We start from the raw sequence: 19,255 nt of genomic DNA on the forward strand, positions 1-19,255 counted from the left end.
GTCTCTTTCTCCCGTTGTCGTTGACAGCACAACACGCTAATACTATATTTTACCTTTACATCTAAACTGCATTTTTTATCAACATTGAACTGCAGCTGCCCACACTCTCCACTATTCTTCCACTAATCTTTAGTCATTTGACCTTTTTTCCCCACTGGGGACGCCTACCCTTACAAACCTTTGTATCTTCTGCCAACAGGCGTAACAGGTGTTATTGGGGGCTTGTCTCCCCCAAACACTTGATTTTCCTTGCACCAGAGAAATATAAAATGAACAACTTTACAACACTATAGCCTACAATCTATTTATTAACTTATCTATTACCTACTAATACTTATACTAATACTTATACTAACACTTATACTAAAGACCATAAATAGTTCATATGGTTCAATGTCAATGATGGACTCAAGGTCCATATCGTGCCCCGTGACGGGGGGAGCGAAGTTTTGGAAGCTGGAATCCAATGCGAGCCGGGATGGTAAATGGCAGGCGTCCGGTTGCTTCGTTGGGTGCTGGTTGTGAGGTTTTGTGATGGAGCTGCACTTTCTTTTTCTTTCGCATGGCGCTAAGCTCCATCTGGGTGTTATTGAGGGCTTCCTGTGACCTCTGAATTTCAAGCATGGTCTTCTGAGCCCTGTAGTTTGAGGCCTCTAATTCCCTCTTCAAGTTCATTGTGATCTCTGCTGATTTTGTTTGTGCATCCATCAAATGGTTACACTCTGTAGCTACAGACACATAGTATACGGCCAATTGTTCCAAGGCATCTGGCGCTGACGCCATTCCTCTTATTGCCGTCTCCATGTCTGGTCTCTGAGTCTGCAGCATCTCCACATTCTCCAAAGTGTTTAACCTCTTTTTTAACGTCCCAGCTTCCTCTATGGCCACTTTGTTCTCCAACAGCTGCTGTTCTAGAATCTTCAGCTGCTCCTCTTGTCTTGAGTACAAAGTTTTCAGCTCCCTAAGATGTTTCTGTAAATCCTCCATCCTGGTGTTTTTCTTCTGCCGCAGGTCATGCGCTGCACAAGCCTTGTCATAGGATTGTTTCTGCCTCTCCTCTTTTAAGAGGATAAGAGCGTTCAATCTCTCCACCTCCTTCTTTAGCAGCTCTTCATTAGGAGTGGGACCCTCCTGCTCTCTGATATCAAAGAAAAGTTTTTTAATGACATCTTGGCTGCTGCCCAGCTGAGTTCTGCACTGTGGACATGTCGGCCTTGGAGAGGATTGGAACCACTGCAGCAGGCACTCTTGGTGGAATGAGTGCCCGCAGCATATGGCTGCCACGTTGGAAGTATCATCGAGAGGGCTTATACAAATACCGCAGTATGCCCAGATGGGCATGGCTGCAGGTCAACAAAACAAGCCACTACCACCTCGAATCGATCAAGCAGAATGTGCATACAGCTCATCTATTCCTGCTGTGAGTGTTCATGTGTTTGTGATGTCATAGAGCAACCAGTGTATTTCTCATGGCTGAGGGTGCTTAGCTTTGTGACACATAGAACACCCAGAGTATGTTACATGACGTTATTTTTTTTAAAATAAATAAAGCTGCTAGTATTATTGCACTATTATTATTGCTGAAAAGATCCTGTCTGTTTCTTACCTTAAAAACACTTGTGTGGAAAAAACTGTTCTAAATAAATAGATAAAGAAATAAATACATTTATGAAGGGCTACGGTTTTCTCACCACAGAAACCTAAAATTTTAATGCAGATTAAACCCGTTTGGCCCCTCTAGTCCTGGGTCTTGTCTTAGATTCAGGATAGATGTATGCCTAACCCAAAGATGTTTAAATTTCCTCACTATATTAGCATATACCATTTCTGCTGGGAAACTGTTCCACCTATCTACCTCCCTCTTAGTAAAGCAGAACTTTCAGTTGGGAATTTAACTTTTTTAAAGGGCAGTACTTCACACATTTAACAGTCATCAGTGAGGCAAACACTTTCTTTCTTCCAGTAAAAGAGTCACTAGTCATTCCCTTTGCTAGTGGCTGCTGCGCACCTCTTGGCAGGGTCACGTACTGCAATAGTATGTGACCCCAGAGACGTAGTGCAGCAACTTGCTCCACGTGTGGGCAAAAGGGACACTAAATCCTACTCCTGATAAAGGTGATTTTCACCAAAACGACACACACTTTTGTGCTGTTTCTATATATCTGGCTCTGCATTGTTTCCTGTTTGATCGATATACTTCTATTTTATGTAAGATGGTGATCATATCCATTCCTTTTGTAGCTATTATCCCATCAACCACCTTGTTATCTCCCTTTATAACCGTGACCTCTCACACCCTGCTTTGCCAGATCGCAAGCACGGACTACCTGGTATATTTGGCTCATACATCCGCACAGAGGGGTGAAAAAACACGCGGAAGATATAATCAAAATGCATTGTTTTCAATGGGTTTAGGGACCGCTCATTGTCCTTAAAGGGTTAACTTGGTTTAACAACTAACATGACAGCTAACATGAGAGAGGATAGCAGGACTTGTTCGGTAATTCCTGTTCACACTGCCTTCCATATCCTATAGTGAAGATTTAATCGGGACCGTTAATAAATTGTCCATTCTGTTTAATAACCGGCAAACCCCCCAGGTACGTAACGTCGGAGACCTCTCATTGGCGTTTGTAATAATCGATGAAGCAGAATTTATGCAAACTTGTAATTTTTTTGTGGATGGGACTGAGACCAAGTCAGCGATAATCAACCCTGAGATCCAGCATGGATATCACATGTAGAATATTATATGTTGTATGTATACAACATGCAACATGGATGTTACCTCTTTATTAGGGCAGGGAGGTTATGAAGTTTAATGAAGCAGCCCTTGAAATAGCCGTCTGGGTAACGCACCAAGGCAAGGAAGGAAACATCAGGACAATCGAAGAATGGTTTGAAGATTTTACAGAAAAGATCAGATTTCCATATATTATTATTTACATTCCTTTATATACCAGTTTAAGGCCAACTTCTGTAGGAGGAATATTTTTTCTCTTCACTACCTAACTATAAATGTTAATAATGGAAAACAGATGTACCCCTGGAAATATGTATAAATATTGCTAGAATTTACTAGGCTCCAGTTTATTTATATTACTGAGTATAACGTGCACCAGCAATGCTGGGTGATTCGTAAGACAGGACCATGGCCTAGGGCCTTACTCCACAGTTGTGTCTTGTTAGATGGGTCTTTGGCAAGTAATGGTCATACATTCCTCAAATGCGGTCTTTATATTTGTCTTGGGATAATTAACCCCTTAATGACAAAGCCCGTACATGTACGGGCTCAAAATGCATTGTTTTGAATGGCTTTAGGGTCCGCCCATTGTCCTTAAGGGGTTAAAATCAGAATTACAAACTGACCCCCAGATACTTGTTCTTAGGGAATGAATCCTAGAATTGGGAACATATTGAATGTATCTTTTTCTAAATATCTGCTATCCTAATGCTTTTCCATATCCTGTAGAACCAACCAGCAAAGCCCTATTTATCCGTTTCTCCTGATGGGGGGCTGAGTGAATAGATGTCAAAGTTTTCAGGAGGTAGCCCCCCAGTTGAGACATGTCCTTGGTCTCCAGAGATGTCCCCTGAACCCATCTTAAAATAAACGTCTCCTTGTGATTTAAACGCTATAAAAGTTTCTGCCGTTAACCATGACAATATAAACTTGTTCAGCTTGAAATACACAGTACAAAGTGCCATTGGAACACAGGAGTGATGGGAGTGATAAAGGGCCATTGGAACACATGAGTGATGGGAGTGATAAAAAGGCTTCTGTACGCCTATGAACACAGTCCATTAACCCATTAACAACCAGTGACGTTCCAGGCACATCAGTCAAAACAGTCAGTTAAGTACCAATGACCAATGTCATGGCATTAAACAAGCTTAGAAGTGATATAAGATCGCTTTCTTCTCTTAAATGGGGTTGCTATAATTCCTCAATTCCACTAAAATGTACTGCAGGGACCTTGTCTGGCCTCTCCCCCAGGCGTCGGCGTCCACCACACACTTTATGGCGACTGACGCTTGATTTAAAAGCGAGATATTCAGTGACACCGAAAACGCACCCCAGGATGCACCGTGACTGCTTCAGAGGGCGATAGGACTGTACTCAGGAGATGTTGCTGAACACATATTGGGGCGTTGCTTGGCCGTGACATGGAAAGAGTTATAATACTGGCATGTAAAATGTCCACATGGTGTATAAAAAAGGGCTTTCTTTTTATTGAGTTTATATTCTGTTTGAGGGGCAGTAGAAGTATTGTTAAACACTCATCTACACACACCAGACAAGCCAGAAGGCTTGCTTTTCCCTCAGATATCTCATGGTGCTTTCACAACCACAAGGGATTCTGGGTAGGCACATGCAAACAAGGTTAACAATTATCACCTTTGCCTCTATATCCACTTTATACATGGATTCCTAGAAAGTAATTGCCCGCTGTACAAGACAGCCTTTAGACTTTTACCCACCACAACTTATGTAAAGATATTCTGTTTGTGAAGACAAAATATAACTTTGTGAATATAGACTGTGAGCGCATTTCACTTCACATGTTTCATGCTTGGCCATAATGTAATAGCGTGACCTAAAGACTGTAGGTGTGCTCATTACTTTATGTTTACAGGTTGGCGTACGCCAAGAGCTATCGCCCAATAAATCTAAACCTTTAGAATCTTCATAGCAGCTGATTTGCCTCTCCCCCTATAAACCTGAGGAAGTCTTGGAACAAGTGTTTGAGCAGAACGCAGATGTGAGAAAGACGAGATTTGTTAACTGTTGCAATCAGATCCATTTTTCTACACACAGTGAGTTGGAACAGTTAAGGAAACCAAAGTGACATAATTGATATTTTATCGTATATTCTTTGGGAAGAGAATGATCTTTTGATTATAGACACATTTCATTTAATGATAGATAAAAACAGGTCAGCCTGTCTATCCTGCTGTAAACATATTAAAGTGGCAGAACCACCACATTTTGTTCTGCTGCTAATACCTCTGGCTATAAAATCCAGCAGCCTGCTTGCCCTTTCTAAATCTTTCTTGAATTACCCTCCTGTCTGCCTCAATTCCCTCTCCCAAGTCTCTTTCTCCCGTTGTAGCTTTCTTATCAACATTGAACTGCAGCTGCCCACACTCTCCACTATTCTTCTAATTTACCTAAATCTTTAGTCATTTGACCTTTTTTCCCCACTGGGGACGCCTACCCTCTTACAAACCTTTGTATCTTCTGCCAACAGGCGTAACAGGTGTTATTGGGGGCTTGTCTCCCCCAAACACTTGATTTTCCTTGCACCAGAGAAATATAAAATGAACAACTTTACAACACTATAGCCTACAATCTATTTATTAACTTATCTATTACCTACTAATACTTATACTAATACTTATACTAACACTTTTACTAAAGACCATAAATAGTTCATATGGTTCAATGTCAATGATGGACTCAAGGTCCATATCGTGCTCCGTGACGGGGGGAGCGAAGTTTTGGAAGCTGGAATCCAACGCAAGCCGGGATGGTAAATGGCAGGCGTCCGGTTGCTTCGTTGGGTGCTGGCTGTGAGGTTTTGTGATGGAGCTGCACTTTCTTTTTCTTTCGCATGGCGCTAAGCTCCATCTGGGTGTTATTGAGGGCTTCCTGTGACCTCTGAATTTCAAGCATGGTCTTCTGAGCCCTGTAGTTTGAGGCCTCTAATTCCCTCTTCAAGTTCATTGTGATCTCTGCTGATTTTGTTTGTGCATCCATCAAATGGTTACACTCTGTAGCTACAGACACATAGTATACGGCCAATTGTTCCAAGGCATCTGGCGCTGACGCCATTCCTCTTATTGCCGTCTCCATGTCTGGTCTCTGAGTCTGCAGCATCTCCACATTCTCCAAAGTGTTTAACCTCTTTTTTAACGTCCCAGCTTCCTCTATGGCCACTTTGTTCTCCAACAGCTGCTGTTCTAGAATCTTCAGCTGCTCCTCTTGTCTTGAGTACAAAGTTTTCAGCTCCCTAAGATGTTTCTGTAAATCCTCCATCCTGGTGTTTTTCTTCTGCCGCAGGTCATGCGCTGCACAAGCCTTGTCATAGGATTGTTTCTGCCTCTCCTCTTTTAAGAGGATAAGAGCGTTCAATCTCTCCACCTCCTTCTTTAGCAGCTCTTCATTAGGAGTGGGACCCTCCTGCTCTCTGATATCAAAGAAAAGTTTTTTAATGACATCTTGGCTGCTGCCCAGCTGAGTTCTGCACTGTGGACATGTCGGCCTTGGAGAGGATTGGAACCACTGCAGCAGGCACTCTTGGTGGAATGAGTGCCCGCAGCATATGGCTGCCACGTTGGAAGTATCATCGAGAGGGCTTATACAAATACCGCAGTATGCCCAGATGGGCATGGCTGCAGGTCAACAAAACAAGCCACTACCACCTCGAATCGATCAAGCAGAATGTGCATACAGCTCATCTATTCCTGCTGTGAGTGTTCATGTGTTTGTGATGTCATAGAGCAACCAGTGTATTTCTCATGGCTGAGGGTGCTTAGCTTTGTGACACATAGAACACCCAGAGTATGTTACATGACGTTATTTTTTTTAAAATAAATAAAGCTGCTAGTATTATTGCACTATTATTATTGCTGAAAAGATCCTGTCTGTTTCTTACCTTAAAAACACTTGTGTGGAAAAAACTGTTCTAAATAAATAGATAAAGAAATAAATACATTTATGAAGGGCTACGGTTTTCTCACCACAGAAACCTAAAATTTTAATGCAGATTAAACCCGTTTGGCCCCTCTAGTCCTGGGTCTTGTCTTAGATTCAGGATAGATGTATGCCTAACCCAAAGATGTTTAAATTTCCTCACTATATTAGCATATACCATTTCTGCTGGGAAACTGTTCCACCTATCTACCTCCCTCTTAGTAAAGCAGAACTTTCAGTTGGGAATTTAACTTTTTTAAAGGGCAGTACTTCACACATTTAACAGTCATCAGTGAGGCAAACACTTTCTTTCTTCCAGTAAAAGAGTCACTAGTCATTCCCTTTGCTAGTGGCTGCTGCGCACCTCTTGGCAGGGTCACGTACTGCAATAGTATGTGACCCCAGAGACGTAGTGCAGCAACTTGCTCCACGTGTGGGCAAAAGGGACACTAAATCCTACTCCTGATAAAGGTGATTTTCACCAAAACGACACACACTTTTGTGCTGTTTCTATATATCTGGCTCTGCATTGTTTCCTGTTTGATCGATATACTTCTATTTTATGTAAGATGGTGATCATATCCATTCCTTTTGTAGCTATTATCCCATCAACCACCTTGTTATCTCCCTTTATAACCGTGACCTCTCACACCCTGCTTTGCCAGATCGCAAGCACGGACTACCTGGTATATTTGGCTCATACATCCGCACAGAGGGGTGAAAAAACACGCGGAAGATATAATCAAAATGCATTGTTTTCAATGGGTTTAGGGACCGCTCATTGTCCTTAAAGGGTTAACTTGGTTTAACAACTAACATGACAGCTAACATGAGAGAGGATAGCAGGACTTGTTCGGTAATTCCTGTTCACACTGCCTTCCATATCCTATAGTGAAGATTTAATCGGGACCGTTAATAAATTGTCCATTCTGTTTAATAACCGGCAAACCCCCCAGGTACGTAACGTCGGAGACCTCTCATTGGCGTTTGTAATAATCGATGAAGCAGAATTTATGCAAACTTGTAATTTTTTTGTGGATGGGACTGAGACCAAGTCAGCGATAATCAACCCTGAGATCCAGCATGGATATCACATGTAGAATATTATATGTTGTATGTATACAACATGCAACATGGATGTTACCTCTTTATTAGGGCAGGGAGGTTATGAAGTTTAATGAAGCAGCCCTTGAAATAGCCGTCTGGGTAACGCACCAAGGCAAGGAAGGAAACATCAGGACAATCGAAGAATGGTTTGAAGATTTTACAGAAAAGATCAGATTTCCATATATTATTATTTACATTCCTTTATATACCAGTTTAAGGCCAACTTCTGTAGGAGGAATATTTTTTCTCTTCACTACCTAACTATAAATGTTAATAATGGAAAACAGATGTACCCCTGGAAATATGTATAAATATTGCTAGAATTTACTAGGCTCCAGTTTATTTATATTACTGAGTATAACGTGCACCAGCAATGCTGGGTGATTCGTAAGACAGGACCATGGCCTAGGGCCTTACTCCACAGTTGTGTCTTGTTAGATGGGTCTTTGGCAAGTAATGGTCATACATTCCTCAAATGCGGTCTTTATATTTGTCTTGGGATAATTAACCCCTTAATGACAAAGCCCGTACATGTACGGGCTCAAAATGCATTGTTTTGAATGGCTTTAGGGTCCGCCCATTGTCCTTAAGGGGTTAAAATCAGAATTACAAACTGACCCCCAGATACTTGTTCTTAGGGAATGAATCCTAGAATTGGGAACATATTGAATGTATCTTTTTCTAAATATCTGCTATCCTAATGCTTTTCCATATCCTGTAGAACCAACCAGCAAAGCCCTATTTATCCGTTTCTCCTGATGGGGGGCTGAGTGAATAGATGTCAAAGTTTTCAGGAGGTAGCCCCCCAGTTGAGACATGTCCTTGGTCTCCAGAGATGTCCCCTGAACCCATCTTAAAATAAACGTCTCCTTGTGATTTAAACGCTATAAAAGTTTCTGCCGTTAACCATGACAATATAAACTTGTTCAGCTTGAAATACACAGTACAAAGTGCCATTGGAACACAGGAGTGATGGGAGTGATAAAGGGCCATTGGAACACATGAGTGATGGGAGTGATAAAAAGGCTTCTGTACGCCTATGAACACAGTCCATTAACCCATTAACAACCAGTGACGTTCCAGGCACATCAGTCAAAACAGTCAGTTAAGTACCAATGACCAATGTCATGGCATTAAACAAGCTTAGAAGTGATATAAGATCGCTTTCTTCTCTTAAATGGGGTTGCTATAATTCCTCAATTCCACTAAAATGTACTGCAGGGACCTTGTCTGGCCTCTCCCCCAGGCGTCGGCGTCCACCACACACTTTATGGCGACTGACGCTTGATTTAAAAGCGAGATATTCAGTGACACCGAAAACGCACCCCAGGATGCACCGTGACTGCTTCAGAGGGCGATAGGACTGTACTCAGGAGATGTTGCTGAACACATATTGGGGCGTTGCTTGGCCGTGACATGGAAAGAGTTATAATACTGGCATGTAAAATGTCCACATGGTGTATAAAAAAGGGCTTTCTTTTTATTGAGTTTATATTCTGTTTGAGGGGCAGTAGAAGTATTGTTAAACACTCATCTACACACACCAGACAAGCCAGAAGGCTTGCTTTTCCCTCAGATATCTCATGGTGCTTTCACAACCACAAGGGATTCTGGGTAGGCACATGCAAACAAGGTTAACAATTATCACCTTTGCCTCTATATCCACTTTATACATGGATTCCTAGAAAGTAATTGCCCGCTGTACAAGACAGCCTTTAGACTTTTACCCACCACAACTTATGTAAAGATATTCTGTTTGTGAAGACAAAATATAACTTTGTGAATATAGACTGTGAGCGCATTTCACTTCACATGTTTCATGCTTGGCCATAATGTAATAGCGTGACCTAAAGACTGTAGGTGTGCTCATTACTTTATGTTTACAGGTTGGCGTACGCCAAGAGCTATCGCCCAATAAATCTAAACCTTTAGAATCTTCATAGCAGCTGATTTGCCTCTCCCCCTATAAACCTGAGGAAGTCTTGGAACAAGTGTTTGAGCAGAACGCAGATGTGAGAAAGACGAGATTTGTTAACTGTTGCAATCAGATCCATTTTTCTACACACAGTGAGTTGGAACAGTTAAGGAAACCAAAGTGACATAATTGATATTTTATCGTATATTCTTTGGGAAGAGAATGATCTTTTGATTATAGACACATTTCATTTAATGATAGATAAAAACAGGTCAGCCTGTCTATCCTGCTGTAAACATATTAAAGTGGCAGAACCACCACATTTTGTTCTGCTGCTAATACCTCTGGCTATAAAATCCAGCAGCCTGCTTGCCCTTTCTAAATCTTTCTTGAATTACCCTCCTGTCTGCCTCAATTCCCTCTCCCAAGTCTCTTTCTCCCGTTGTAGCTTTCTTATCAACATTGAACTGCAGCTGCCCACACTCTCCACTATTCTTCTAATTTACCTAAATCTTTAGTCATTTGACCTTTTTTCCCCACTGGGGACGCCTACCCTCTTACAAACCTTTGTATCTTCTGCCAACAGGCGTAACAGGTGTTATTGGGGGCTTGTCTCCCCCAAACACTTGATTTTCCTTGCACCAGAGAAATATAAAATGAACAACTTTACAACACTATAGCCTACAATCTATTTATTAACTTATCTATTACCTACTAATACTTATACTAATACTTATACTAACACTTTTACTAAAGACCATAAATAGTTCATATGGTTCAATGTCAATGATGGACTCAAGGTCCATATCGTGCTCCGTGACGGGGGGAGCGAAGTTTTGGAAGCTGGAATCCAACGCAAGCCGGGATGGTAAATGGCAGGCGTCCGGTTGCTTCGTTGGGTGCTGGCTGTGAGGTTTTGTGATGGAGCTGCACTTTCTTTTTCTTTCGCATGGCACTAAGCTCCATCTGGGTGTTATTGAGGGCTTCCTGTGACCTCTGAATTTCAAGCATGGTCTTCTGAGCCCTGTAGTTTGAGGCCTCTAATTCCCTCTTCAAGTTCATTGTAATCTGTGCTGATTTTGTTTGCGCATCCATCAAATGGTTACACTCTGTAGCTACAGACACATAGTATACGGCCAATTGTTCCAAGGCATCTGGCGCTGACGCCATTCCTCTTATTGCCGTCTCCATGTCCGGTCTCTGAGTCTGCAGCATCTCCACATTCTCCAAAGTGTTTAACCTCTTTTTTAACGTCCCAGCTTCCTCTATGGCCACTTTGTTCTCCAACAGCTGCTGTTCTAGAATCTTCAGCTGCTCCTCTTGTCTTGAGTACAAAGTTTTCAGCTCCCTAAGATGTTTCTGTAAATCCTCCATCCTGGTGTTTTTCTTCTGCCGCAGGTCATGCGCTGCACATGCCTTGTCATAGGATTGTTTCTGCCTCTCCTCTTTTAAGAGGATAAGAGCGTTCAATCTCTCCACCTCCTTCTTTAGCAGCTCTTCATTAGGAGTGGGACCCTCCTGCTCTCTGATATCAAAGAAAAGTTTTTTAATGACATCTTGGCTGCTGCCCAGCTGAGTTCTGCACTGTGGACATGTCGGCCTTGGAGAGGATTGGAACCACTGCAGCAAGCACTCTTGGTGGAATGAGTGCCCGCAGCATATGGCTGCCACGTTGGAAGTATCATCGAGAGGGCTTATACAAATACCGCAGTATGCCCAGATGGGCATGGCTGCAGGTCAACAAAACAAGCCACTATCACCTCGAATCGATCAAGCAGAATGTGCACACAGCTCATCTATTCCTGCTGTGAGTGTTCCTGTGTTTGTGATGTCATAGATCAACCCATGGGTGCTAAGGTTTGTGACACAGAGTATGTTTCAAGTTTTCTTTTTTAAATAAAGCTGCTAGTATTGTTGCACTAATATTATCGCAGAAAAGATCCTGTTTCTTACCCTAAAAAACACTTGTGTGGAAAAAACTGTTAAGGAAATAAATAGATAAAGAAATAAAGAAATGTATGAGGGGCTACATTTTACTCACCACAGAAACAATTTAACATAAGATTAGACTAAATTGTCTCCTCTAGTCCTTGGTCTCGTCTTGGATTCAGGATAGGTTTATGCCTAACCCAGGAATGTTTAAATTCCCTCATTGTATTAGCATGTACCATTTCTGCTTGGAAACGGTTCCACCTATCTTACATTACAGCTGGGTTTTTACCTTTTTAATGGGCAGAACTTCACACATTTTAAGGTTCTATAGCTCCAATCAACTTTTGTCACATGACAATTAAGTGCTCCCTAAAGAAAATATTTTACAAGGCAAAACTTTACACAATTAAATTAATTGTGGGCACCCACCAGTCTACAATTGCATTGTACTAATAAAACCATGTTTATGTTTCTAAGGCAACTACCTAACAGTGCTAGCTTTTGGGTCACATGACAATGATGAAGACGCAAAATTAGGCATCCAACAATCAGTGACTGCATTGTACATGCACTTTGGTTTAAATAGAAATATATAACTTTTAGCAACACAGGTAACAAACAATATATAAATATTAATAATGTAAAAAATGTAATAATGTAAAACATAATAATAAATATGTAACAGGTTTCCATCATACCTGACCTAAGGATTCATCATTCCTGAATCTCACTTGATAACCTACAGTATCAATCTGTCGTGTATTCTATAATCTCCCACGCAGACACAGTAAAAGTATCAGATTTTATTATTTATCCTCTCTGCATATTGGAGATGGATGTTGTAACTCTTTTTAACCCCTTCAGTCCCAGGGGTTTTTGATATGTTAAATCCCAGAGCAATTTTGCCATTTTTGCAGTAGTTTTTTTGTGGTTTTCTGGATATTACAGGGCACAAGTAAACAACAAAGGTTATATATATAATGTAAAAGGGTAAAGCCGTATTAGTCCAGTAGACACGATGTCAAAAAATCGAGTATTGCAGAGTATGCGGTGATACCTTTTTTATTGGACTAACATAATATTAAAAAGACAAGCTTTCGAGAGTTATCCTCCCTTCATCAGGTCCAAAGCAATACTAATCAACATGATAGAGGTTACAACTTAAAACAAGTGATGGTATAAGGGGGGGGGGGTGAGTGGGTTGTCGTAAATAATAGGTCTGGAGGTGAGAAATGCAGACAGGTAGAGAGATAACCCAGGGACAGAACAAATAAACTTAGGGAAACCAATAACCACAGTAAAACATCAAAGATAACAGCAATTAGACATTGGATGACTAGATGAAGTTCATATGAAGTTCTGGTAGTGTGTAAGGAAACCAGAATCCACATTAAGTCCCTCTTTTATGGTGTTAAAATCTGTTTCATTTTCATCTCAAATGTTTTTCTTTCCTGAGGGTCTCTGAAATTTCCTTTGAGTACTTTAATTTTTAGGTTTTGGATGGAGTGATTGTTCTGTGTGAAATTATGTGCTACCGGGGTGCAATATTTTTCTTCCTCATGGTGTTTGATGGAGCTTCGGTGCAGGTTCATTCTAAGGTGCAGTATAAGCCCCGTTTCTCCAATGTAGCCCCCTTTGTCACATGCAGAGCATTGTATCATGTACACCACGTTTGCCGATGTACATGAGTAAGAATCTTTGATGATGTATGTTTTGTTGTTGTGACTGGCTGTGTTGCTGTCACATATATGTTGGCAAAGTTTGCAGCGGGATTTGTTGCATGGTACAGTGCCATTCAGTGTTCTGGGGCCAGTTTGCTGCGCACTAATCTTTTCCTCAGGTTTGGTGGTTGCTTAAATGCCAGTATTGAATACAAAAAAAAGGATAACACAAGCAGGATCCCTCTGGTAGTTACCTACAACCCAACTCTTGAGGAAATCCGCAAAATTATTAAAGACCTACAGCCGAAACTCTCAGAAGACCCCATACTGAAAAAAATATTCCCTCAGCCCCCAATACTGGCATTTAAGCAACCACCAAACCTGAGGAAAAGATTAGTGCGCAGCAAACTGTGATTGAGAGTGAGAAACATGGTTTCATCTCCTCCCTGTGATCCCCCTGCAATGATCACACTGTAATCTCCTTGCAAGTCTCCATAGACTTGCGTTGTGGATTACAATGTGCGTTTTTGTATTAGACAGACCCTGCAGGGGATATCCTGCCCTCCGATTACCTTCCAGGTGACATCATTAGTGACGCGACCAGGCATTTTAAATGTAACGGCTTTCCGGCAGGGGCAGTCCAGGGTGTGTCCCAGCAATAAAGTACATACCTGTACGTCCTAAAGGGCTTTACTAAATGCATTTTTAAGACGTACAGGTACGTCTATAGGGGACTGAAGGGGTTAAACTAAGTGAACTGGTAAACAAACATCCAATTAATTTCCTAGTTGGATCTTTTAGTAAAGTGAAAACAAGGTCTGGTTCAATAACAATTTAGTTTAATACTGTTTTTAAGCAATCTTCAATCTGTATTGATTTTGTGTACTTGTACGCCAGCATTAGTTATATAATATATTAAAAGGTCTCAGTTTTACAGGAATTTGTCCTGGTAAATGAAAGCTAATGATGATAATGTAGTCATTAGGGATTTATTTTAAAACTCAAGAGCCTCTTATGTTAACAGCCAAGAAGCCATACCTTCTGTTTATATTAATAAGACGCGACTTATTAGTCTTACTTAGTTACTGCGAAGTGATCAAGTACTTCAGATTCATAAATCAAACAACGTGACTTGTTCAGTTACCACAAAGTTATCAAGTGCTCCAGGTCCATTAATCACTCTGCTGCTTTCATCGCCTCATTAGACCCCGGGACATGAATTACCAAATTTATTTATGATACTGTTTTCTCTGTTGTTAACAACAATGAGTGCAGTTTGAGATGCATAACCCTAAGTGTATAGACAGCTTAATACCTCAAATATTTTAATAGATGATAGCTGATATTACTGTAAATGTTCTATAGCCTATGAAATATACATGTGCCCACAGGAGGTGTTATGAATAAGGCGTGGAATTACAATTGGCTATCCTACAAAACATTAGTATAGAGCAATTAATTATTATTAATATTATTATTATCATACCTAGGAACACTCCAGGTCTCGCACCACTGCGTGAGATTTTGCTTGTCACAAGAAACAAGTTTCCAAGAAGGTCTCTTCAGACCTTCCTGAGGAAGCCTTGTTGGCGAAACGCGTAGAGGAACTTAGAACTTTATCCAGATCATCATGTAAATGCGATCTTGAGATTTTTAAAATTATTTATTTATTTATATATGTATACCAACTTATATTTTATATAGGGCTATGTCCCACAATAAATTAAATTTTCAAACTATAGAGAGACCCGGCTGCAGCACTTGCACTTTATTAAGGACTACACTCATCAGCCCAAACAGTTTTTTCACTCTCTAGGTATTGGGAAATACCACCATTACGGGAATTGTCTCCCCCCAAAACATCAGAGAAGTGACCTGTTATTCCTGAGAGGCTAAACCGGGAAGCGGAGGATATCCGAAAAAGGAAAGTTCCTGATATACATCAGACAGGATCCACCTCTGGACATGGGCCAAAGTCACATACGTCCAGAGTATGCCTGACTGTTGGCAGGTATGACATAAGACATGTTGTTACTCCATGTGTGTAACCCTGAGCTGAGAACATTGCAGCAATAAATTGCTGACCTGGATCGCTCTTTGTGCTTCCTTTGCATGGGTTCTCCTTAGCGACCTCCGACCCCCCCCCCCCCCCCCCCCCCCCCCCGACAGACAACTACCCTCATTTCAAAGACAGGCACATCAGCTCGTGTGATAGTAATGTTTCATACATATCTCGGAGGGGTATTATCACTAGTGATAGGTTAATATGTTCGGTAGGATTGGTAAAACAATTGTTATTGTCAGATAAATGTCTTCTATTATTCTGCACAACAATTCTTCATATATCCTCGTTTTATCAGTCCGTAGATACCGGAAACAAAAACGGCAAAAAGTCTAGAAATCAAAAGCTGCTTTCTTTTCTTTGAAAGATAGCAGAGAATGTCTATTGCATTACTTCTGTGTTCTATCAAACTGAGTTAATCCTCCTAAAATATAGTGTTTGAAATAAATGGCACATTTATAATACCATCCACAATCAGACTTAAGCCTCCCTGCTAGGCAAATCAACTAAGCTTCACACATGGCACTCGGTTCCCCCCATCTTATGCAAACAGAAAAGTGCCTTCTTTTTCTTTTGAAGGACAAAAAATATATCTCAACCCAACACATTACTTAGAAAATGAAGCCACCTAAAACCCTCTTTATGTATAAAATAAGACAAAAACGAATTTTCTTTCTCAAAAAGGTCAAACGTAACAGTTCGTAACAATATTGAAGATGAGGTTTGAGTAAAAGATGCCATCTGAATGGATCTCCTTTTTAAAAATAAACCCATAGATCTAAACATATCACAAGGACACCACAGACCAAGGGAAATAAACTAGATCTTGTCTTATCTTGATATTTTGTTTAGAATTTATGAGCGTCACGCCAGACCTTTATAGCTTTTTATACAGAATCTATACCATTTATACAATGGTCATGGCTAAATCTAGAGTAACAAAGACGCTGTTGAGTGCAGGAACCATAGTGGTGTGGGTGATAAATTTCTGAATGTGTTCATTTTTTTGAGTCCGTGGCAGGGGAAATAAAAATAGAAAGGATATTAATTGCTTACATTGAAAACAGACAGTAGTAGGGTTTTTTCATCCCTGGGATGAGCATTATTTAGAAAAGTGTTCATATCTGGTTGGAAGCATACAACACTGTCTAAAATGTCTACCCATGGTTGTCTATGGACATGGCTGTCTATGTGCTTGATATTATACAGCTGAAACACCTAAATTCTATAATTCGGAAGAGTGTCCACGTTCCTCCATTCTTGAAGGGTGGTTGGAATCACTGGCTTAGAAGAAAAAGACCTCCATTTTTAAACCTTTGCTCCTTGAGTGCTCCTCTTTCTCTCTCCTTACTCATCTCCGTTGGCAGAGGATTTTCATACCAGCACAATAGCTTTGACATCCATGACAATTATTTACTTTGGCACTCTGGGTAGTTGTAATAAACAGATTAAATGGATAAATTATTAGCAGCTCTTTTACTCTCTATACTTGGGAGGGGGTATTTTACTCGGTCAGACAATAAACAGAGGGTATAAGTCAATTTACAGTACTTCACAGGTAGACAATTCAAGCCCAACAACGTGACTATGAATTATGAAGAGCCATCTCCTCCAACCTTCTCCTGCAAGAACGCTGGACTCTCAGTCATGTACGTTTGTCCTCATTTCAAGATCCTTGGTTGTTAAAAAGTTATTTATTTACCAAGAGATGTTATGTTTGCCTGTTGCCTTTTAAACAATATTTACCACATTTCTTAGGATTTGGGAACATTGCGTTAACTCATTTTTTTGCAGCTACTGCAGGTCCATATTGTGGCAGATATTGACAACACTGTATAAAAAATAAACATCATTTTTTACTTAAGTAGTAAATCACTACCAGGAGATTATGTCCAGTTTTCTAGAATAAACAGAAAATGATGATTGATGGTAGTAGGTTAAACTGATCACTCGAACTCCTACTTCAAGATAATTATACAATATATCACCAGCAATTCAACTGATTCAATGCTCTGTCTTTTTATAGGATCTATATTGTTTCCTGTGATTTGATTTAACTTGGAGAGAAAAAAATAAATAAAGAGGTTTGTGCCATCGTTCAAGTAATCATGTTACTGAGTAGTAGACTTGTGCAAACTTGTGCGTAAACAAGATTCGCAGTAAACAACATTGAGTGACATGTTCAAGGTCATGCAGAGTGGCACACCCAACTTTTACCCAAGACAATGGGTATATAAGAAGGGTAAAAAAAGCAAGATGGGGGGACGGGACACCACGCCTATTGAAAATTATCTTTGTTGGACAATGTTTTCCATATTTTAATTTACTCTGCTTTATAGATTTTTTTTGGATTCAATTTAATTATTGTTTATATATACAGTATATGTATATCTATTTACAATTCTGAAGTCCTTTAATTTTTTTATATCCTCAATTACTCATTATGAATAGAGAGACCTTACTATTTATATAAAATTATTTATTATGGTACATGTATGATAAGCTCTGCCTTATCCTGTGAAACAAGATGTTAACAATGGTAAAATAAAAAGATATGGACGGCATTATAATAAAGTGAGTTGTGATAACTTGAAGCAAAAGGCTAGGCTGACCCTGCATAATGTATAGTTTAATGGGTGTTCCAGGAAAAGTTCATTAGGGTTTTTAATGACGTATAGTGATCTTAGTGACTTGGAACGTGGTGAACAAACCTTGAAAGACACATATACTGGATTTCAGCCATATCTTGTTTCTTGAAATGGGCCCATCGCTTTTATTTATTGCCTCCACAATTTTCTTTTTTACATAACAACAAGGTGAATTTAAGCAGATGACTCTATACACATTTATAGATAAATTAATGTATCATTGAAGTAACATGTTATAGGAATCCAGTCTACTGAAATGGGAAAGAACATGAACTGATGTGTCTGGCCTAATCTTAATATAGGTCACATGTGGATGAAATATAGGCAATAAAAATTGGGGCTACTGCCCCCCCCTTGTGACTCTATAAATAAAGCATGATTGACATATGCATGGGATAGGTATGTAGCTATCATAAACCTAAGAGAAAACCAAGGACTTATTAAGTCAAATGATTCTTATCTGCCGTCAAATTCTACGTTTCTAGTGTGCTTTATTGTGAATCCTGCCCTTCAAAACATGTAGAAACATAAGAGTTTCCCCAATAAAAAAAATGTGCTTAAAAATAGGTGCATCCCTTTGCATATTAAAATTTGATGTCTAACTTTCAACAGCTAAACTACCTGCAAATCTTGAAATATAATCTGCTAATTTTTACAAAGTCAATACTTTAATGTTACTGATATTAAAGGTGCTCTTTCAGATTGGTTGTGTTAAATTGAACTAATAAAAACTAGACAGAAACATTGTTTTATTTCTGTTGCTATGGCAGCAGACTTTTAACCCTTTGGGTACCTTTTATTCGTGTTAAATGACTAGAAACTAGAAATCAGAAAGGAAAGAAAAGAAACATAAGAAAGGACCAGCTAAACGGACAATAACTTGATAAAACGTAAGAATTGTTTCTGAGCAGTGTTTAGGCATTCAGTGGAACATAAATGTTGTATTTCAATGAAAAACTGTTGCATTCAACAGACAGACTGGAACAACATAAGCCCTTAACGCCACAGATGTAAGGAGAGAAGACCTGAGGTCCTCCTACTACGTGGTAGTTCCCCCCACTTACATCTCCTCACTTATCTCCAAATACACTACTATCTGGTCTCTCTGGTTATAATAGAATATAATGAAAACAACTAAAAACAGAATAGTTTCTAAAATTAAGGATCACTTTAAAATAAGTATCAAATTCTTCTGGAAACCTAGGATGTGGAATACCTTGAAACTGGTGCGAC

General features: G+C 39.9%; 3 pseudogenes; all 3 read right to left on the reverse strand.

Annotated features, from left to right (window-relative positions):
• Positions 1 to 408: 408 nt before the first annotated feature.
• Positions 409 to 1,341, reverse strand: LOC149277294 (E3 ubiquitin-protein ligase TRAIP pseudogene; annotated as a pseudogene).
• A 4,120-nt stretch (positions 1,342 to 5,461) lies between these two features.
• On the reverse strand, positions 5,462 to 6,394 carry LOC149277295 (E3 ubiquitin-protein ligase TRAIP pseudogene; annotated as a pseudogene).
• Positions 6,395 to 10,514: 4,120 nt separating this feature from the next.
• Positions 10,515 to 11,447, reverse strand: LOC149277296 (E3 ubiquitin-protein ligase TRAIP pseudogene; annotated as a pseudogene).
• Between the last annotated feature and the right edge of the window lie 7,808 nt (positions 11,448 to 19,255).

The sequence above is a fragment of the Sceloporus occidentalis genome, unplaced genomic scaffold (assembly GCF_023333645.1).
Source record: "Sceloporus occidentalis isolate IW3139 unplaced genomic scaffold, rSceOcc1.0.p SCAF_219, whole genome shotgun sequence".
In the NCBI taxonomy this organism is placed as follows: Eukaryota; Metazoa; Chordata; class Lepidosauria; order Squamata; family Phrynosomatidae; genus Sceloporus; species Sceloporus occidentalis.